General features: G+C 42.7%; 1 protein-coding gene across 6 annotated transcripts in view; it reads left to right on the plus strand.

Annotated features, from left to right (window-relative positions):
• Positions 1-23,546, plus strand: part of LOC118006401 (ankycorbin) — a 137,894-nt gene that overhangs the window by 46,712 nt on the left and 67,636 nt on the right. Inside the window, exon 1 of one of the 6 annotated variants that reach the window (XM_034999032.1) lies at positions 12,275-13,053. The exons of the other annotated variants lie outside the window; for them this stretch is intronic. The gene's annotated coding sequence lies outside the window, so the exon portion shown is untranslated. Of the gene's footprint in view, positions 1-12,274; positions 13,054-23,546 lie in introns of those variants that run through there. 6 annotated transcript variants of the gene reach the window in all.

Consider the following 23,546-nt stretch of genomic DNA (forward strand, 5'->3'; position numbering starts at 1 on the left):
AGGCTTGACTTCTTTTTTCATCCATGATCTGTTTAATAGGAAAGTTTAGATGTTTTCCCTGAGTATAATTTCCTGAAATGAGCCTACTCTTCCGATCTATAGTGCTCTACTTGAGTTTTCTTTTTGAGTAATGAGGTATAGTTCTATTAAAACTGTGTTTGAATTCTTCAAATAGATTTCTAAGTTTCAACTATAAAGGCTCTATTATCATATTTCTCTATCATTTTTAAGCATCTATTAATGTCATTTTAAACCTCTATTTAATGGTTTCTGTTCCTCAACCCATTGTTCTTTAGAAGAGCTGTTAAGTCACATTAAACACAAATGAGATTTGCAAAATAATTTCAAATTTTTAGGGAGGAAACCATGTGCAATGTGGTGTTGGGTTAATTGGGATGGGGAAAGGGAGGGAACACAATTAAGTGTATGTACTTTTTACTGGGCATTCCAGCCAAGAAGAGAAAATGATTTACTATTTGATTTTCAGGGCTGAGTGGTTTCACTTCTTGTTAGACTCAGGGTCATGTGATCTTGATCATATGTTGACATAAGCTAGAAGTATTGGCCTAGCTGTAATTATTGGACAGGACAGGAGGCAAGAACTCCCAGCTTTAAAACCCAGTAGTATATAATAATAATTACCCCTCTTTCCTTGACGACAAGAGCAGAAGTCTTGAATATGCAATTAGAAATACTATTCCAAATACCTTCCTGGCATTGTCAGAAATTCTTAGCCCCAGGATTCTGTTTTTCACTTACTGCTTCTGTCCAACTCTCTGATAAGGGGCATGGATGGTGGTTGCTGATTCTATTAAGATTAGAAGTGCAATAACCCAACCTTGAAAACAACAGCTGGGCTGAAAGGATAAATGTGTAATAATGAAAGTCAGCTCTGGTCATCAAAGAAAGGGTAGATCAAGAGAAAGGGGATCTTGGGACCATGGAAACTCTCCTGACCTCTCTCTGCAAGAATGTTGTTTTATTGGGGTCAGAGGTTGTTTGGGTTAGAAATAAAAGAGGATTTTTTTTTTTTTTAAGTAGTACCCAGGTATTGCAATGGGTGCTTCTCTATAGCATTTCTATACCTTTGTGGTGAAAGTGGGATTATCCCCATTTTACAGAAGAAACTGAGACTCAGAGAAGTTAACGCTTTCCCACAAGGTCACACAGCTCCGGTAGGTGGCAGAGTTGGGATTTGACTCCAGGCTTGTCTGTTTCAGATACCTACCATCTGTCACATGAGCAAAGCCTAGTAGTTTTTTCTTCAGAATAGGTCCACAAACTGTCTCTCATTTGTCCTGTAAGCACCTGGTCCAGGCAACACCCATGTCTTACTGGGGATGGGGCCTCCCTGCTTCTCCTCTTGCTCCCAGTAGCTAGAGAGATCCTTTTTGTCAGTACTGTGTCCAGAGACCTTCACTGGCTTCCCATCCCAGATCCACGAGCACCCCCTCCTGCTCAGCCCCCCACTGACCCTACAGTCCTCTTGTGGTGCCTTTGCCCTCCTTTGCATTTCCTTGAGCCCTTCTTAGCTGCAGGGCTTTTCCTTGCTGTTCCCAGCCTGGGCATCTTCAAGGCTCCCTTCCCCTGGACCTTTGCTCAGACCTTAGGGAGGTCTTCCTTGATGCCCCCGCTTCCCCATATAATATTGTATATTCTTGTCACTTCTTATCCCCACTTTTAAACGTGTGTCACCGTTGACATAATACTTGTTCATTTGTGATACACGTATTTGTTTAGGACCTGTTTCTTCCCCTAGAAGAGCAGCCCTGTGGGAACATAGGCTTTGGCTAGTTCACAGCCAAATCCCCGGCCTGGCACATAAGAGGTGCTCAAGAAATCTTTGTTGAATGAATGAATAAATAGATGAATGAATCAGTTACCTCAGTTAATAAATTAGGGTGTTTTCATGAGTCTTCCCAGAATGCTTACAAGGCCAGATACTTTAAAGGAAGTGAGGATTTTTTTTTAAGGGACTTCCTGGTAGAAATTTATGTATTTGTATGCAGTATTTGGGTAGTTGCAGTACCGTACAAGAAAAACAACTGTACTTCCTGTCCTCTAGGAATTTGAAGTCCGTAAAGAACTCTGACCTTGGAAGGGCCTGATAACATACATCTGGACTTACTTGTGGCAGAAGATGAGACAAATAGGCAGCTCTTACAGGATGCAACCTCTGTATTACAGGAAAAGCATGGGTTTGTTGTTGTTGTTTTGAGAAAGTGCATTTGTGCCTGCAAGAGGGATTGGGTGAGGGGAGAGGGAGAATCCCTTGCAGACTCCATGCTCAGTGCCACCCGACAGGGGGCTCCATCTCAGGACCCTGAGATCATGACCTGAGCTGAAATCACAAGTCAGACGCTTAATCAACCGAGCTACCCAGGCGTGTCAGAAAGGCATAGGTTTTCAGGGATAAGTATGTGTGGATTCCCATGCTCTCCCTTTGAGATAAGTGGGAATTTGGATATGATAACCCAGGTGAGGCAGAGACTCTTTGGCCCTGACCAGTTCCACTGGGGCTCTCCCCTTGTACCTCCTGGGTCAGCATTTCTGCCTCCATTTGGAAAAGACTCTGAGGAAGGTCAGCAGCTTTTCTCCTGTGGATAGCTAATTTGGGGCTGATTTCTTATAATATCTGCTCTCTCACTTTTTGTGCCCTTCTACTTCCTCCTCCTGCTTTCTAGGTCCTTTTTCTTTAAAAGGAAAGAGAGAAAGCCTGGTTAGACCAGATATCCATGAGAGTTGTTCTCTTCAGCCTTCCTCCATGGTTGGCAGGTTGGTGAGGTTCTGGGGAAGGCTGGGGGACCCTCAGGCTAAAGCTTCCTCCTCTTGTGCCCAACCATATATTTCTTGTGATTGGTGCAATGCTTCCTCTCTAGGGTCGGGAAAAATGTTCTCTGACTGCCTGTGACCAATATGTGACTCCTGAAGTTGTACATTTATTGTGTGGGTGTGTAATGGAGTCTACTCGTGCATTTTATAAGGTGAAAGACATTTGCTTCACTTATGAATTAAACAGTAGTTCGTTGTTGGGTCATCTTTAGACTGTATATTTTAGAGGTACCAAAAGGGGTATCTTTAAATTGTTCACATGCCTAAAATTAATAATAATAAGACTTAAGAGTTTTAAAAGCACATTTGTTTTCTTCTTTCCCCACTTAACTGGAGCCAAAGAGCTTACAAGTAGAAATTATGGGTTTTGGAATATAGGCACCATAGACTTAAAAAATCTAGGTACAATTCTAATGTAGTTTTAGGAGTTGGACTTTCTTCGTTGTTTTGACACAAACCAACTTCAGTAGATATTTTAATTCCCTTCCTTTTTCTTCCCCATTTGGGGAAGAAGAAAAAAAAGTCCTTGTGGAATGCAGTGATTTAAGAGCTTGGTGGTAGCAGGAGAGGAGCCTGGAGGTTGGTCACATGGGCATTCCCCAAGCAAGGCTTTCTTAAGACTGTGAGCTCTGATGAGCAGCCCTGGGAAGGGAGTTTATCCCACCTGCCCCATGCATGCCCCTTTGTTCAGGCCGGGGGAGTGGCCCTCTGTGTTTTACTAGGCTTCCCGTGTGAATGTGAGAGCAAAGGACTCTGGGTGGAGTTGTCCGCCTTTTGTTGAAGGAGGCTTTTCTAAGGAGCGTTAAGTACCAGCACTCTTGCCTCGAGCACAGATCTGAACTGAGCTGGCTCCCCTGTCTCAGGGAGGGCGGTGAACTTGCTCTACATTCCTGAAGTTGTTCCCAAATCTCTCACCACCTCCTTCCAACCCTGCAAGAAGTGAATGCTTGCTTAGTAGGATATCCTGAAGGACAGAGGCAGGGCAGGGAGAGGACAGAGAGAGGCTCGTTCTTCTCTGCCCACCATCCCTGCCATGTGTGCAAAGTGGAAGGGCGGATACATCACCATCAGCTGCAGATGAACGCTGGCCAGTGCCCACTGGGAAGAGCAATTAGCAAATTAATGAGTTATGGCTGAGGGGACCTCTCCGCTCAAAGCCCACTATTTAAGAGCGAGCCCTTGGTAACCACCTTTATTAAATAAACACAGATGGAATGTTGGTCATTTACAACTGTTTTCCTGCGGTAACACATTATCCAATTTACCAGGCATGAATGTTAATCACACACAAGGAGGTGTATAGTAGTTGGTGGTTCCCAACATTTTTAAGCACGAAAACCCTGTTCTAATATACATCTAGAAAGTTCATGGACCTTTAACTTCTAGCAACCATTTTATTATTATCTGTTGGTTGAGAAGGTGTATATATATATATATATATATATATATAATCAATACCAAGATCATAATCAAAACCAAGATCAATAAGATGAATTTGAATTGTAATTATGAAATTTATTTGAAAATTGTGTGTGGCTGGGGGCATATTACACATGATGACTAGTGCTCATGGATTAATGGGATTTTCTCATTCCCCACCCGGTTGAGCACCCCCTGCCCCATACTAGGGTTAGAGCCCGCAGGTGGAGCTCCACTGGGAGAGTAGAAAGATTTGTCAGGCAGATCATGGGTTCAGACTTCCAACTCTACCACTTCCTGTATGATTCCCAGATCAGTTACGAAAACATTCTATGTCTCTGCTGCCTCCTCTTTAAATGGACGTCACACTTAAATGTCGTAGGCTTTGGGAGGAACTGAAGTTTTCTTGTACCTCACAGCGTGTCTGGCACAGGGAAGGTGGCACTTAAATGTCAGTGTCCCCCCTCCTGCCTGCTGTTCCTTCTGTCCAGGACAGACCCAAGGCCACAAATGGATACAGTCACATGATTTTTTCTGCCTCTGGGTATTAACTTGAGCTGTACTGTACATTCCAGTCACTAGGTCTGTTTAACAAGCGACAACTAATTTTAGTGGCATGAAACAAACCTTCGTTACCCTCGCAGATTCCCTGGACGGGGTCCACGGAGTGGGAGTCACCTGGCGGCTCATTCGCTCGTTGTCTGACAGTGGATGCTTGCTCTCATCTGAGACTTTAAGCTGAGGCTTTTGGCCCAAACGCTGACATCCCCTCCATGTGGCCTGGGCTTCCTCAAAGTGTGGTAGCTGGGTTCCAAGAGAAGCATCCTGAGCAAGAACAGACAGAAACCAGGTCAGCTCTGCCACCTTCTATCAGTTGAAACTATCACGAAGTCCTGCCCAGATTCAAGGGGAGGAGAAAGAGACCCTGCCTCTTGATGCAGGTGGCAAAGTTCTGGAAGAGCTGATGGGACCAGAAATCTGGCTAAGTGCCATATCATGTGCCACAGTGTATGAGCAATCTGTAAGTTTATAGGCAGAGGAGCTTCCAGAAGTTTCTAGCACTAGTGTTCCTTGGGTTACTGCAGTAGCCTGCCAGCAGGTGCACTTAAACCAAAAGCCAAGACCTTAACATGAAGGCCTGGAATACAGGGCTTTGAACTCTGTCCCAGGATGGGTATCACTTTCCAACTTTGAACCTGAGCCTGGGTTTTCAGCTAAAAGCCACTGAAATGTGTCCTGTTGGTAATGGAGCTCAGAGGTTCAGGTTACACACAGGAAGCCAAGGATAGACTCCTTCCTCCTTTCAGTCTCTAACTATAGTTCATGAGAGGAGTGGTCACCTACACCTCACATACCTTGCCCCCATGAGTAAACATTCAGTTACCTTTTTTCCTGAGATTTATTTTTTTACCTCCGATCATTCTGGAAACGTTGTAGTGTGTGGAAGGTCACCTCTGGAGAAGAAGAGCTGACTTCTGTGGGATCTGAATTCTTCTGGTATTATCACTCTCATTTTTCCCAGTAAATAATCATTTCTCCACTCCTTCTGCCTCAGCTTGTTTGAAGTGAGATATTCTTAAAGCTAAACTAAACTCATAGGAGGATAAGCCAAAAAAGAAATTTTGTAGAGAAAGAGTGAACACGGAATTTTAAAAATGCACATATATCCCATAGTTCAATTATGTGCGAACCAGAAAGTTGGAGGGATGGTGGGGTGAAAAGAAGCTGTAGTTGTTTATCATTTCTGTGCAGGAGTAGGGTTAGCCTATAAAACGTTCCATTGCTTCCAGACTCTGTAAGTCACTTTTTAATGACTGTCTCAGAGTTTTAATCTGTCAAATAAAAAGAATACTTCCATGAGGTCTCACCAAGCTGTTTGGGGTGCATGAGGGTAACAGCGGTGGAGAGCCTTTGCCCGTGTGCACATGTCATTCACATGTAAGTTCTGGCATTTTTTTGTTATCAGTCAGCGGCGGGTCTCTGATGTGGTGCCGTGTCACTGAGAAAAGAGAGACCTGCCTTCCCAGCCTTTTCTTTTTTAAGATTTTATTTATTTATTTGAGATAGAGAGGGAGACATCACATGAATGGGGGCAGGGGGGCGGCAGAGAAGCAGACTCCCCGCTGAGTGGGGAGCCCGATGCGGGTCTCCATCCCAGGACCGTGAGATCATGAACTGAGCTGAAGGCAGGTGCTCAACCGACTGAGCCACCCAGGCGCCTCCCCTCCAACCCGACTTTCCTTTTCTATTTCTTGTCATCTTCCTCTTTTGGTGCTCTCTCTCACCTCTTTTCTATTTTCTTGTCTTCTTACTGCCTTGCCTTTTCTTCTTTCTCTGTCTTTTCTAAGGCCCGCAGTGTCCCTTGGATGCCCGCAGATAATTGCCTGTCAGATCTGGAGCCTGAACAGCTTGTGGTCAAAACTACATCTTTAATCTATATTTACAGGGATTTTACATCATGCCCCGCTCTGGACTTAGAGGTTTGGCAGCCGATTTCATTATTACCAGCAGCCTGTGCGGAGGATTATTAAGCAGGCTCAAAGACATCCCTGCTGTTTGCTACACGTAAGCAGGACACAGAATATTGTCCATGTGACAAATCAGTGTCTCAAATGAAAAATGTCTGTCTTTATGCCTTAGGTTTAGTGCTGTTATTTAAATCATCTCCTTATTTTCTCTGCCAGTCAGTGTTTAAGTATATTTGTGTGTTTTTCTTGACCGGATACTTCTGACTGCTATAGAGGAAAGCTATCCTTCCCCAAAGTGAGTTTCATGTATGCCATGGAGCATATATATTAAATCAGATTTTTCCAAATAGGCACAATGTTATGGGCTAAGTTTTAGACCCCCCTGCCAATTCATATGTTGAAGCCTTAACCCCCAGTAGTTCTGAATGTGACTGTATTAGATTGGGCCTTTGAAAAGGTGACTAAGTTAAAATGAAACCTTTAGTGCGGGCCCTAACCCAATCTGACTGGTTTCAGAAAAATGGGACGCACGCAGAGACACCAGGGGTACGCAGGCATATAGAAAAGACCATGGAGAACACCACGAAAAAGTGTCCATCGCCAGCCGAGGTGAGAGGCCTCAGAAGCAACCAGCCCTGCTGGCTCCTTGATCTGGGACTTCCCAGCTTCCAGAACTGTGAGAAAATTTCTGTTGTGTAAGCCACCCAGTCTGTGGTATTTGTGGCAGCTTTAGTAAACATGCCCTCGAATTTTACTGAACATTTGTAAAGCCAAGTTTATATAACGTGGAAACAGCCAGATAAATACAAACTTAATTTTACTTTTATAGGACAGCTGTTCAGTGGTGGTGATGGTCAGTAGGAGTCAGGGCTCTCTAGAGAACCAGCATGGATAACACCTCTTCCTGTCTGTCTGCCTATCTGGATTCTGAGGGGTTGGCTAGCATAGTCATGGGGCTGGCGAGTCCAAAATCTGCAGGGCAGGCAGGCAGGCTGGAGACCCAGGGAGGAGTTGATATTACATTTTCAAGTCTGATGTTAGAATTCCTTTTTGGGGGCATCCCAGACTTTTTAATGGTCTTCAACTGATTGGATGAGGCCCACCCATATTATGGAGAATAATCTGCTTCATTCAGAGTCTACTGATTTAAACGTTGATCACATCCAAAAAATACCTTCACAGGCTGGTGTTTCACCAAATATCTGCCTAGCTAAGTTGACACATAAAGTTAGCCATCACGTGGTGTTAATGCAAATGTGATAGCCTGGGCTTACTTTGTAAGAAAAGTGGGATTTCAGAAGGTGATTTAATAAAAGCTCACTTTCCCAAGGTATTATTAATAGTGGTGTGCTTTTACATGGATAGCCTCACTTGATCTTTTCAACCAGCCTTTTGTTTTAATATAGTAGGAGTGAGTTGACCACACATTCAATCCTAGTGTGCTCATTACCTCTATGTTTCTGTTGATGATACAAGAAGTAAGTGTGATGTCCAGTGTGGCCTACATTGTCTTTACACCATGCTTCAAAATTTCAACACTTGCTACATGTGTTTCATAGGTCACTTGGTCTGTGCTTTTTTTGCCTTGGTATCTTAAGCAGAATATAGAAAACCGATGAGACCTGTGGCTTAGTCTTTTGGGGGGCGGGGCGGATTTTGCATCATTATCCTACTTTGCTACCGTGGGAATTCCTGCTTAAAAATCTAGGCCTGCAGTTGAGGTAATGTTTGAATTTTACTTCTGTTACTTCTGCTGTCCATTCGATTGAAGCTTAGAAAAGTAGCCGTCTTTTAAATTGAAGGCGCCTTTCTGAGGCAACAGGCTCTGGTAGAATGGAGAGGTGGGGGTCTCCTAGGTAACCATACTTGGGCAGCATAAATGCCCTCCTTTTAAAAGGGCCCGGGTTTATTTAACATGTGTTGGTAACTGTTAAAGAAGAAACCATTAAACCACCCCTCCCCCCACCATCTTCATTGTGATTTAAATCTATCCCTACTTTTCATTCTTGCATAAACCTAATTAACAGCCTAATTATTTAGAGTGCTTTAAGACCAGGTGACAGGGTTCCCCTTTTTCTAGAAGGGATTGACATTTTTCTTTAGGAGCAAGTGAAAATATATTTATGGGTAGTTTGCAAAAGGATTCAAATCATTTAGGAATACACCACTTTTTTAACCCCCCCCTTTTTTTCCTAGTGTCTGCAATTTAAGGATCATGGAAGTAAATTTTGGGTTTATAAAAACCAAATAGCTTTCTAAGGATATAAGACCTGAATGTACTTAACGCAGATTACTTAGAGAAACTAGAAAAAAAATGGAATGAATATTCATTATATCTTTGAAAGGAGGAAGGCATTCTGAGTGCAGAAGCAATAGAAAGAATCGCCAAGTACACTTAAATTAGCTTTAATTTGCCCGGTATTAGATGGATGGGAGGGCACACTGCCCCTCCCCACATCCTATTAGTAGGCAAATAACAGAACCAGAAAATATTTGTGCGGGGGGAGAAAAAAACCCATCAGTCTTCATTATTGTCAACCCATCAACTCAATTCAGAACAAGCAGAGGACATCAGAAGACAATTCACAGCCAGTAACTGACCACATTGAATAGTGTTCTCACTTGCCGATAATCAAACCCTGCAAATTAAAATCAGATGCCAAAAATGTGTTAATCAATGGTGAGAGAAATGTAAGACCTGATCAGATATTTGATGATATTAAGAAATTATTCTCGGGGCGCCTGGGTGGCTCAGTCGGTTAAGCGGCTGCTTTCGGCTCAGGTCATGATCCCAGGGTACTGGGATCGAGCCCCGCATTGGGCTCCCTGCTCGGCAGAGAGCCTGCTTCTCCCTCTCCCTCTGTCTGCCGCTCTGCCTACTTGTGCTCTCTATCTCTGTTAAATAAATAAAAATCTTAAAAAAAAAAAAAGAAATTATTCTCAAAAGTCTTAGGTATCGGGTACCTGGGTGGCTGAGTTGGTTAAGCATCTGCTGTTAGCTCAGGTCATGATCTCAGGGTCCTGGGATAGAGCCCCATGTTGGGCTTCCTGCTCAGGGGGGAGGCTGCTTCTCCCTCTCCCTCTGCCCCTCCCCTCTGCTTGTGTGCAGTCTCTCTCTTTCTCAAATAATAACATCTTTTAAAAAAAAAGTCTTAATGTATCATATGACCTCACTGATATGAGGAATTCTTAATCTCAGGAAACAAACTGAGGGTTGCTGGAGTGGGGGGTGGGGTGGGAGGGAAGGGGTGACTGGGTGATACACACTGGGGAGGGTATATGCTCTGGTAAGCGCTGTGAATTGTGCAAGACTGTTGAATCTCAGATCTGTACCTCTGAAACAAATAATACATTATATGTTAAGAAAAAAAAAAGATAGCAGGAGGGGAAGAATGAAGGGGGGGAAATCGGAGGGGGAGACGAACCATGAGAGACGATGGACTCTGAAAAACAAACTGAGGGTTGTAGAGGGGAGGGGGGTGGGAGGATGGGTTAGCCTGGTGGTGGGTATTAAAGAGGGCACGTTCTGCATGGAACACTGGGTGTTATGCACAAACAGTGAATCATGGAACACTACATCTAAAACTAATGATGTAATGTATGGTGATTAACATAACAATAAGATTTTAAAAAAAAGTCTTAGGTGTAATAATGGTATTTTTTTAAAAATCCCTGTCTTTTTGTTTAAAGACTTTATTAGAGAGAGAGAAAGAGAGCGAGAACTTGTGTGCGCCTGAGCAGGGAGAGGGACAGAGAGAAAGGGGGAGAGAGTCCTAAGCAGACTCTGTGCAGGGCTCGATCCCTGGACCCTGAGATCAGGACCTGAGCCAAAATCAAGACAAGGGCACACTGCTTAACCGACTTAGTCGCTTAAGCGACCGTGCCACCCAGGTGCTCCAAGAAATCACTGTCTTTTAGAGATATATGCTGAAATATTGAGAGATGAAATTATATGATGTTATGCTGAAATATTGAGAGATGAAATTATATGATGTCTGGAATTTGCTTCAGAATTGTCTAGGTTGGGAAGGAAAGGAAATGAGCGAAAGCGTGGATAAAATAAAACAAGGGGGAGGGAAGCGAGTTGATATTTGGTGAAGCTGACATGTTTACATGGGGATTCATTACACCCTTTTCTCTTTTTGGGTTCGAATTTTAAAAAAATGTTTGCAATTTTTTATAATAAAAATGTAAAAATACAAAAAAACCCCACAAAACCCAAAGACCCCTTTAGCTAACTTCGAAAAAAAAGAGGCAACCAGATATTTGGTGCTTTCTGATGTAAGTACATGGCACCTCCAGGAAGTATTGATTGTTGCCTCAAAATTGAATTCAGAGGAAATCAGGACGTAGAGAAACATGTCAGATGTTTTTATGAGACTCAGTCAGCATACACTCTGTAGGACAGTGACCTCGGCTCTTCAACAAATAAAGAAAAACAGGGTGGAACAAAATAAAAAAACAGGATGGGAAGTGAGGCGAACCTTCAGATTAAGAGACCGAAGAGACAGAACCACCATTTACAACGCAGGGAACTTGTTTGTATTCTAACAAACCAGAAAAATTTTGAGGCAATAGGGGAATTTGGACATTGACTGGATTTTTTATGTATTTAGGCATTGTTATAATTTTCTAAGATATGATATGGTATTGTGCTCAATGTTCTTAAAAAAAAGTTCTTATTGTGTAGAGACATGCTGAAATATTTATTGAAGCTGTGCTATGTGGTCTGGGATTTACTGCAGATGATCTGGAGAGGGAGGTATTTAAAATGGGAGTATAGGGACGCCTGGGTGGCTCTGTCTGTTGAGGGTTGGCCTTCGGCTCAGGTCACGATCCCAGGGTCCTGGAATCGAGTCCCACATCGGGCTCCCTGCTCAGCGGGGAACTTGCTTTTTCCTCTGCCTGCTTCTCCCCCTTCTTGTGTGCTCTCTCTCTCTCTCTTTCTGACAAATAAATTAAAAAAAAAATCTTTAAAAAATAAATAAAATGGGAGTATAAATGAAAGGAGACAGCCACCAGTTGGTAGTCATTGAAGAGGATGATAAGTTACTTTCTTTACTCTTAGGTATGTTTAAATATTAACATAATAAACTGCCAGTTTTTGCCCATCGTTCTATGACTGTGAACATTGTCTACAGTGATGATAGCCAGCGCACTCATACTTTTCTACGGTCCTTTATGGAAAGCAATTTTATCTAAGGTATCTTTGAAAATGAGATGCACAGATATGTTTCTGGCTGTGTGCTTTATTTCCCTTCTTGAAAATAACCTAAATGCTAGACAACAAAAGAGTTAACTTTTTCACGATAACTTACGGAATTTTACATATAACAATTTATTATCTACAAGGTTGCTTTTTAAGTTTTTTTTTTGACAGAGAGAGACACAGTGGGAGAGGGAGAAGCAGGCTTCCCGCGGAGCAGGGAGCCCGATGCAGGGCTTGATCCCAGGACCCTGGGATCATGACCTGAGCCGAAGGCAGATGCCTAACGACTGAGCCACCCAGGGGCCCCTAAGTTATTTTTAACTTAAGTAATCTCCACCACCAACATGGGGCTTGAACTCACGACCCTCAGATCAAGTGTAGCATGTTCCTCCTACTGAGCCAGCCAAGTACCCCAGGTTGCTTTTAATTATGTCAGAGTGGAAGAAAGCAGGGCAAAAGTCAGTTATGCTAGAAAAGAAATACTTAGGAAAGTTGGCCAAAAGGAAATAAAGCTAAGTGTTCAACTTTATTTTTAGGAGAGTATCAAATTATGGGTGTGAATATTCCTCTTGTCTCTCTTTTTGTAGTTTTCTGTTACATGGTTATATGTTGTTTTTAACATCTTAAACATGAAAATATGTAATGTTGCAAATTGGGAAAATACGCCCAAGTATTTTTAAACTACGTTATTTATCTTCACCTAAAACAAAGATACTTTATTTAACAAAGTAATATTTGGGGGGGGGGCGTATTTTATTTTCTTAAGTGAATGGCCAGTTATTTTGCAGTTACATGCTCTAGATGGACTCTTGTGTAAGATGTTTCTTTGCACGTTTATACATTGACTTAATTATTTTAGAATAAGCGAGAGAAAGTCGCCTTGGCGCTTCTGGCCCGTGGGAGGTTTCACCTTTTCTGACCTGGCTACGCGGAGGCCATTGGCAGAGCCGTCCTACGTCTTGCTTTTCCATTTCCCACTTTCTTGGCACTCAGCTACCTAAGTGCTTCCCTTCTGCAGGACTCAAGAACATGGAAGAAAGAATAAAAGAAAGAGCAAGCAGCATTTTACAAATAGTTTGGGAAAACTAAGTTAAGGAAAGGACGAGTTAAGCTGCAGATCCTCTGGTAAGCTTTCCTTGTGAACTTTGTCGTCTCCTGGCTTGACAGAAGGCAGGTGAAAGCACGGGGATCATACAGGCTGGGTGAGGTTTGCATGGATTCAAAGCAGCAAGGTTGAGGATTAACCCAAGTGACGAATGGCCTGACCTTCCAAAGTCCAGACATGGCCAGGGTGGCATGTCATGCTTTAAAGGAGGAAAGATGGGGGGGGGGGGGGAGTGGGGTGAGAACCTCACCGACCTGCTGCTTTCTGTCTCTTAAATTTGTGGCAAGGAGAGCATCACAGGCCCCATAGCGGAAGGGCAGGTCCAGCATGGTGCTTAGAGATGGTCAGCTTAGGGATGCTCCAGCACCTGGAGATGCAGGTCCAGCATGGTGCTTAGGGATGGTCAGCCTTCCAGGAATTGGCCCAGAGGCCTGTCGTCAAGGTAGGTGGCATTTGGGCATGGTGGGGGGAGGGTTGCTGTCCGCTGTGCAGGGATGCTAAGCTGTAGCCTGTAGACTGGTGTCTTACTCTCCACAAGCAACCAGAAAAATTTGGCTCATGGATTTGATAATATATGTAGATACAGCAGTAGTACTGGATGTGTTGAATTAACTCTCCCTGACTTTACTGAGACCGTTCTTCTGGGTCTCTCTCACCTGGCAAAGTACTAGCACTTACCATTAATTTTGCAAAATATTTACCCAGCTTGATATTTTAAAGTCGTTAATATAGCCTGTTTGGGTACTTAGAAGATTTTTCTCCCTGATATCTAAAAGTAGTGATAATAAGGCTATAATTGACACCCAGGCCAAGCTATTATTGACTTCGTCCGCAGTCACTTACCCTCCTCTGTTTGAGGTCCTGGAGTAACTCCTCTGTGTTTGGAAGCTTCCATGTGGTTTGTGCTTGCATTTCTGAAACACAAGCTGTTCATCTCAGTTTAGTTGTCTGAAGTGTATGTTGCTTAAAAAAACAAAAAAAGGGAACAATAGCAACAACCCTGATTGTTTTATTATACTTAATTTCCAGGATTCTTAGAAGTCAGTTGGTGGGGGGCAGGGAGAGAATATGAGAACAAGATGCCGTAAGGAATCTGAGGCTTAAGAAGGTGAAGGAAGTTCTCCAGAATCACACAGGTACCTGGAATTTAACTTTCCAGAGCACAGGGCCTTGTCACTCTGGTTCATAGCTCTGTCCAGGGCACAGAAGGTGCTCAGTAAATACCTACTGAATGAATGAATGAATGGGCCAAGCAAGATTCTGAGCCCAGGCCTAACTCAGTATGATCACGCCCCTTTTCAACACGTGCATTTAACTGCATTCAAGATGTAAGTATCGAACTGTCTCAAGTCCATGAGGTATAACTTTGAAAAGGTTATTTCTTCAGTCTTTACCTTCAGCCATGCCAGACTGAATCTCCCATTCCTCCCTTGACAATGTGCAACTTCCATAAACTTCCAAAGATAAATCCAGTTTGAAAAATCAATTTTAAAATTGATTTAAATCTTCTCCCTTTTCCCCAGTGCAACTTGACCCTGACTCACAGCCTTTGAAGTGAAGGGAGAGTTGGGGTATCTTGCTCTTTCACTCATTCTTCCCCTTGCTCATCTGGGGTCTAGCACCCCTCCCCCAGGTTGGGGACAGAAAAGAAGCACTGGGGATAAGGCAGGGAAGGTGAACATCTCTACACTTTGCTGCATGCAGATGCTGTCCTCTCCATGCTGGTCGAGGCTGTGTCTCTGGCTAGCAGCTGGCTCAGCACATCCCAGGTCTCTGCTCCCTGACTCAGGGGCTCTGCCTCTGGCTGGACCCTTCCTAACCCCACTCTCTCACTGACAGGGACCTCTTACCCCATAGCAGCCATCTTGGGTAGGTATCCACAAGATGGCTCAAGTCGGGCTTTATAACATGGTGTTCGTTTGAGTTCCAGGAAACTCACTTGACCTTGCCTCTCCAAACTGGGGGTGTGTTGGCTTCTTCCCTGGTGTCCCCTCCCTCCCCTTCTACCTTCCCTCCTTTCTCTCCAGTTCTCTTCTGCTCTGGACACAGGGGAAATCAGCCAATCCCTTGTCTTAGTAAATGGCAACCAGTGAAAGAGAGGTTGGTCTTTCTTCTTGCAGATACCCCCAGTCTGTCTGTGTGATTCACTTGATATCCCCACCAATTGGTGGGCAGGGGAATGAGCTGGAAAGGCTGTGGAGCCTGAAAGAATATGGCCCTGCCCTCTCCTCAAGGGACTCTTCCTCTCCCTGTCCCCAGTATTCTAAGAGAGACCAGGAAGCTGGTATTAACAGGGCTGGCTCTGTTACTTTGGAGGAGGTATAGGACCCCAATTTTATTAGAAATTGGGTCACTTAGTGGTTCTCTGTCCTCAGTGGTGGGCTTTGATCTCCAATGCTGAGGCAGTGGGAGAAATTATACCAAGATTTTATCACAGACACTTAGATACCAAAGGCATTTTAGCAGAAGGAAAAGCATGTATGTTGAGTTACATCATTCGTTGTCTGAAGGGTTAAAAAGTATTGTAATCTTATGAATTGGGGAGATTAACAGGCAGGCTGGGAATATTCCAGCAGCATTTGTGCATTATCTCATTTATTCTTGAAATCAGTATATGGACATGAATGTTCAAAGATGTTCAAGACCGAGCCATTTATAACCATGTAAACCTGGTAACAACCTTAGACGTTCATTACCATTTTAGCTGTAAAAACTTTTGATGGAGCTTTTTACTGATATGGGAAAATGTTCAGCATTTTTTACCTGGTGAGAAAAGTAGCTTATAGAGCACAACATTTGCTATATGCGGAGAAATAAATTGGGCAAATACAAAAAAATGAACAGAAAGCGATTCTATTTTATTTTTACTTTTCTGTAGTTTTTGAACTTTTTAATAAGGAATCTTTTTTTTTTTACATATGTAAAAATATTTTTTTAGAGATTTATTTACTCGTTTGAGAGAGCATGCACGCGAGTGTGTGTGTGTGGGGCGGGGTGAGGGAGAGAGAGAGAGAGAGAGGATCCAAACACTCCACGCTGAGCAAGGAACCTGACGTGGGGCTCGATCCTACAACCCCAAGATCATGACCCCAGCTGAAACCAAGAGTCGGATGCTCAGTGGACTGTGCCACCCAAGCTCCCTTGTAAAAATATTTTTGAAAGGAATTGTACAATTGATGAAAAGTTAGAATATGTAATTGTATCAGCTCTTCCGTCTTTTAGATGTCCTATGTCCTTAATTACTGATGATTTTTTTAATATTTCATAGTTTCCGAACATTAAAGCTTTTAGTTTTTTTTCTTACTTGGCCTCGTAGGTAATACTTCATTCCACAATCTGGCTTATATTTCAACAGCTGTACGTCCTAAATATTATTTGGCATTTGTAAGTGCATGTGGTAATTTGGAAAAATGCCTTTATTACAATATAAATCTTCCAAGTAACTTTGAAAATCATGCTCTGGCCTTCAGTTTGAAGACTAGACAATGTGAATACTCTTAACTCGTACCAAGAGCCTCCAAATGCTATATTAGTCTTATATCCTGACTATTTTGTAATTTAATGGAATCAGTAAAGTGTTTCAGGGAAATTATTTCCACAGCGCTTAAGTGCCTACAGCTTCATAAACCAGAATGGAGTTTTAGCAGGCAGAGAAATCGTGGCATCACAGATCTGTATCTCCTAGTCCAGACAGTTGAAAATCAGCCTCTAAGCTCTGTGGGTTAGGAGCCTACCTTGGGGTCTAATTTCCTGTAATACCTCCAGGCCTAGCAAAAGCAAGTTGATTAATACAGGTGATTACGATGAGGAAACATTTACTTAGCACTGAATGTGTGCAAGGCACATTATATGTGGTTTTCATGCATTGTCTTGTTTTAACCGCACAATGGCTCTTTGGGACAGGTGGTTCTTAACCTCTTCTGAAGGGACAGGGACAGAGCTGGCGTATGCATAGTAATGTGTGAGAAGTCTAAGTATTTTCGATGCCAAGCTGGCCTAAAATTCCATAGTTATGGACTCACCTTGGGAAGACTTTTGATTAGGTGTATTGAAATTCAGGTTAAATTAGAGTATTTACATAAAAGTCTGTATACAGTGTGGGTTTGAATAAATTGACATAGCAGTGAGAAAAGGCACAAAAGTTCCTTAGTGTTATATGAAAAATTTTCTAAGAATTTATTTTGGTTGGTATGTTAAAAATTTTATATATATATTTGTAAAGATTTTATTTATTTGAGAGAGAGAACGCGCACGAGCAGGGGAGGGGCAGAGGGAGAGGGAGAAGCAGAATCCCCGCTGAGCAGGGAGCCCGATTTAGGGCTCAATCCCGGGACCCCGGGATCATAACCTGAGCCAAGGCAGATGCCCAACAGACTGAGCCACCCAGGTGCCCCATAAAAATTTTTATATTTTTTTAATTTAAATTTTAGTTAACACCCAGTGCAGTTTTGGTTTCTGGAGTGGAATTTAGTGATTCGTCACTTGCATATAACACCCAGTGCTCATCACAAATGCCCTCCTTAACACCCATCACCCATCTAGCCCATCCCGCACTCACCTCTATCCAGCAACCCTGTTGGTTCTCTGTAGTTAAGTGTCTCTTATGGCTTGTATCCCTCTCTTTTTTTCTTTTCCCCTAAGAATTTTTTTTAATGTTTGTCACATTTTACTTTATTGTATAAAATCTGTAGAATCCCATTTATGTTCTAAGTATTGTCATTGATATAGTCAATACAAATAGAACAATTCAAAGGCAGGATAAGCAGGCAAATCATTCTAATATAGTGCAGGATGTGCTGAGGGTAGACGTAGTGGTATTTAAGCTGGGCTGGAAGGATTTTTGACAACTTCAGGAAAATAGTACTAGCCTAAAATGTTGGAGGCAGATCCTGAGAATGGTTTGGCTTTTATGAATACTAGGGGGAATCATGGGGTTATCTGAGTTAATCCCTGTCATTCATTCCAAGAAGATTACCACCTTCTAGCAGAATGCTCTTTATATAAGAAGAGGGTATTGGAGGAACATATGGTGGTCTTACATTTTGAAACTTCAAGTCTAAAAGTCTGGTCTAGAGTGATGGCAGTCAACCTTGCGTTCCTGTTTTCAAGTTCCAAGTGTAGTTGACATCTTCATTGTTTGATAGGCATATGAACAACCTTTTTCTTTGTTATGTGACATTTATATCAACCAAAATTTCTACATTTTTGTGTTCTTATTTTATTCATGTCTTGGTTAATTGGACCATGTCTTTGAAAAGTTTCACAGGAGCATTTAAGTAAGGGTATTCTTGGTCTTTGCATGTTTGAGAACGTGTTTTCTGCTTTCCGCACGGCTGAAGGACTGTGGGCTAGATAGAATTGCTCTATGGCGCTTTATTCCTCTCAGAACTCTGTTGGTGGTGGTCCATTGTCTTCTGGTATTCAGAGTTTTGGAGAAATCTGAGCCAGCCTGATTTGGGGAGACTTTGAAAATAAGCTGTTTTCTATCTGGATACCAATAGAGTTTTTTTTCCTCTATCCTTCAAATTAAAAAAGAAAATGTCAACAAAATGTGTCTTGAAATACTGGTCTCTTCCCTCTTGCCCTCCCCTCTCACTAATTCTAGCTACTACTTAGAGACTCATTTAATTTTCTCGATAAACGTTTCTTTAGCTCAGGGTAGTTTGCTTTTATTCTCTTATTTCTTAACTTTGCTGAGATTTCTCCATCGTACATTATGTTGCCTGGATCCTTTTTATTTTTTCCTCTCCTCCTTACTGTCTTTTTTCCTTTAAGTTACATTTGTCTTTTCCTTTAATTTCAAATTTCCTAGATTCCTCTGTCTTCTCTTCACTATTTCCAACACATTTTAAATTTGGCATCTCCATGTAGTCTTCTCTGAATCCAGATTGTTCTATGGAGAAGTTTCATGGACCTATTTTTCTCCTGAATCTAGTTGAAAACACACATTAGGAAACCTCTCTGGTTTCTTAAGGACTCATTCTGTTACAGGAATAAATGTGCTCTGATTCTCAAAGACATTCTCTTCGGATTGGGGGAGCTTTTCTTAGGGCCTGTGCTGTTTCTCTCCGCTAATATTTATAGCGTGAAGGCTGTGATCATCTGGAACTGAGGGACGAAGAGATGGGTTCTATCAGATATTTTAAGATTCCTATTCAAATATTTCAATCCAAAAAAAAAAAGCAGAAGGGAAACTTAAGAGTTGTCAGTCTACACTTTGCCATTCAGAAGTCCGGCAGCCTGAGGAGGGTATGGGATCAGCTGATTGCAGCAGGAAGCTGTCTGTGCCAAGTTCACTGGCAGTGGCGGCTTGGAATCCACTGGGGCAGCTTCCCCTTCTTGGCTGGGCGCAGTTGCCTTCCTTAGGCACTGGCCACACATGCCTGCACTGCTGGTCCCTTGTGTTTTTTCAGTGTCCCGTTGGCACGTGGCGCACTCCGTGATGACCCACCATCACCATCACCCTTGATCCCTCTGAGTTAGGCACCACGAGTGGAGTTTTTCTGGGATATCTTCTGGGCATGTTCCTGGAGGGCAAGTGGGCAGCTCGTCATTGTCATTCGTCCTCTTGGCCTTTCTTTAGACTTGTCACATCTGCCTAAAACTACAAGAAATTGCCTGAAGTCTCTGGCTTGTGGATACCCGCTTTCCATAGTTTCCTGTGCAGATACAAGCCTTCCCTTCATTTTATATGCTGCAGTTCATTTTAATGGGACACTGATAAACCGTTCAAGATATTTAAGGCATTGATGAATTTTCCCAGGGTCCAAACGACTTTAGTCACTTGGCTTAGAATATAATTGCAGCTGGAACTCCTGGGCTTGTGTGCGGCCGGCAGCGGATCTCATCTGTGCTGTAGCCAGTCAGGAAATCTGGGCTTGGCCATGGGTGTATATTGTGAATGTGAACATCAGCCAATCCTAGAGGAAAAGAACCACTATTGAAAATAACAGAATGGGCATTCCCTGAGGAGTGTGAATAATAACCATATTAGCTAACACTTACTGAATGCTTACCATGTGCCAGACACTGTTCTAAATATTTAGCAAATACTTGATTCATTCAACTTTCACAGCAACTCTATGATAGAGGTTACTCTGATGATTTCTTATCCTACAGTCGAGGCACACAAGAGGTAAATCACTTGCCCGAGCTCTCAGTGGTGGAACGGGGCTCTGAATGCAGGCAGTCTGGCTTCTGGGTCCAAGCATTAAAGCACTATATTAGACTGCATTTCAACAAGTGGGACTGAGATTGGCGATCTGATAGTGTAAGGAGTTTGGATTTGTTAGAATCGACAGAAGGGAGCCATCTGATGCCTAGCAGTGCAGGGAGGTGTCAAGATGAAAATGTCAAGATAACAAATTGTTGCAATGGAAAGGCTATCTTGAGGGAACCACGAGGGCTGGCTTCTTCCTTAGTATTTTTACTAGCAACGTTATCTTTGAAAAAGCTCCATGCTTTGCTGGTGTCTTTTACTCAGGCAAACATTCATTCACTTGATAAACATTTATCCATCACTGGCCACATCAGCCCTTGTGCTAGATGCCTGGGAAACAGATTAAGGGCTGGGGTCCCTCCCCTTGAACTCACAGTCTACGGCACACCAGTAGATGTACGCCAAGTGACTTTTAGTGGAAATTATTTCAAGTGGTAATAAGTTGTATGTAGCATATCCTGGAAAATGGAGCTTCAAAATTCAAAAGCGTCCGTGTTTTTATTTCATTGTTTTTTTTTTAAGATTTTATTTATTTATTTGAGCAAGAGAGTGTGTGCACAAGCATGGGGAGCAGGAGCAGTTCCAATATTGCTTGACTGAAGTTTCTCCCTTTGGGTGGTTTTTCTGTGTGTTCACTTGGCATCTAGCTCAATCATAAAATTCTAAGGCAAGACATTTTGGGGTAGTCCCTTGTGGGATCCAAAAAGGTAATGAATGAGGCTTCACAAATAGGAACATTGATGAGTTTCCCAAAGTTTTCTGTATTTGTTAGCGTCCTTAGTTTTGGCTTCTCTGTTGCTCTAAGAAATGCGCGGCTCCAGAGTTAAGCGTTCTTGGGCTTTTCTTGGGGGGCCCTAGGTCTTCCAGGTACTGGGGGAGATAACAGTGCAAGATGGCCCTTATACACATGCTCGGGTGATGCCTCAGCAAAATCAGACTGATGATAAACATCACAGCCCCTCATCTTGTGCTCTTAAAAAACACTGCCCTCTGCCTTTAGATGTCAGGAAGAAATAATTTCATGGAACGAGATTTTTTCCCCTGTGGGTGGATATTGGAGTTTATTTTGGGTTCGCTATTATTGGAGTGTAGGAAGGCTGTAACAGATATGCCCTTTCTTGAGAACTATGAGTTTTGGCATAAATAAATCAGTGGTGTCTCTTGCCTCAAATATATTAAAATATCCAGACTACTTAAAATTAACCTCTGATAACATTAGACAGTGTGCTTAGATGTGTATAGTATTTTGATTTTTTAAGTTACTTCAGGAATTTGGAATAGTAATGATGAATTGGAACACTGGATGGTCCCCTCCGATTGGAAGAAAGTTCTATTTTAATGTATTGAGTATTTAAAAATATACAGAGATTTATTAGGGGGGTCATTTTGGAAGAAGATGAAAATTTCTGCCATCAAGTACTATCTGTTCGGGGAGTCAAATATTTTTAGATGTACTGTTATCTCCTATTTTACAAATGAGGAAACAGAGATGTACAGAGTTAAATAACTTCTCTAGGGTCACACGGCTAGTAAGTTGTAGAGCCAGAATTTGGATCCAGAAACTCAGAATGCAAGCTCTTAGCCCCTGTGCCATATTGCCTCTCTGTAACAAGACAAAAAAAAAAAAAAAGGGGGAAAACACCAAAAAATGGGAAAACCATATGCTTTGAATGCTAGCGTAAAATTTTGTTAGAATGAATGGCAGGGAACAACATTCAGCCTTGGTAGCAGAGAGATGGCAAGATAAAAATGAAAGAGGAAAAATTACTTGAGTGGTTACAATGTCAGAAGTGGAAAGAATATCTTGGATTCTGGAGCCAAGGGCTTGGCTAGAGCTCCAAGCTTTAGTGTGGGGTATGGCAGGGACTGGGGGTGGGGGGAGCTGGGCAGAGTGGAATTTAAGATTTGAAACTGGATTAAGACCAGCCTTCAGTTGTGTGTGTGTGCAGGGGGACACTAAAGAACATGGGGTCTCTTGTTGGCCATGGACAGCCATAGATGATTTTGTGTAGGAAAGTGAGCTAGAGTGGCAGGCATGAGTTTTTAACCAGCAGGGAGGTTGATATGGGAGAAAGGAAGTTGGGGGTAGCTGGAAGCAGAAAGGTCAGTTAAGAGGTTATTGATTTTCTATTTAAAAAATTGTGTAGCCCCCTTTACCCATTTCTCCCACCCCCCAATGAGTAAAGAGGGTATACATTTTTTAAAGAAAAAATAAAACCAAAGCAAAACATAGCTTACTGACTGTCACACTTCGTCAGGTTAAACAAACCAACCATTAATATTCCTGTTTTTGGGATGGGAAAATGAGTCCAGCGTGGCGAGCTGGCTTGCCTGCAATCACATAGTGAAAGCTGTCACCACACAGCATTTTTTTTTTTTTTTTTTGGTGGTTGATTACTACAGAAAGGAGGAAGAGCTGGGACTCTGAGCCACATCAGCCCTGTTCCTTCCAGTGCATCGCTTCTCCCTCCTTCACGCTCAATAACTTTACAGATGCTCTGGGCACCAGATAGTTTCTTGATTTAAACATTTTAAAACAAACATGTAATGTGAATCCACTGGAATCTACAGAACTAGGCATTTATCTAAATCTGAATATAAAAGAGCGGTGCAAATCAAAGGTGGACCTGGCTCTTGCGAGCCAGCATCCTGCTTTGGAACCTTGTCCTGTTTAGGAAAACCCCGAGGCTGCCTCTGCACTGGTGTGGGGTTCCCGGAATGGGCAACTTTGAGAGTCATGTTTGTTGGCCGGCTTTCTATGTAGGAAAGAGTGCAGGAGACCAGATGGAGGGAAAAGACCTATTACACATCCTCCAACTTGCAGGAGCAGAAGTGTGGTTAAGCTTAGAACTTAAGGGAGAACTAAAGAACCAGGACAAGAGTCCAGAAGCTGTGCTAAGCGTGAAACCACAGTTTTAGTACAACACAGCTTGGATGGCCTAGAAAAAGCCTTCTACTCAAATTGAAAGAATGTTGGACAAAGATGATCTCAGTTATTGCTATGTCACAAATGACCTGGAAATTGATGGCATGAAACATTCTTTGTGTTATGCTCACAGATGAAGCGTCAGGCGTTTGAACAGGATGCCGTAGGAACGGCAGCGAGAGTTGTCTGTTTAAGATGTCGGGGACTCAGATGGGAGGGACTCAGATGGGAGGGCCCCTCACAGCTTGGGGACTGGAGTCATCTGGATGGCCACTTCTTTACTCACATATATGGCAGCAGAGCTGAGATGGTCCGATGGTGCACTCAACCTGGGACACCTGCATGTGGCTTTGCACGTGGCTTTGCCT

Source organism: Mirounga leonina, unplaced genomic scaffold (assembly GCF_011800145.1).
Source record: "Mirounga leonina isolate KUSES-001 unplaced genomic scaffold, KU_Mleo_1.0 Mir_96, whole genome shotgun sequence".
NCBI classification, from domain to species: domain Eukaryota; kingdom Metazoa; phylum Chordata; class Mammalia; order Carnivora; family Phocidae; genus Mirounga; species Mirounga leonina.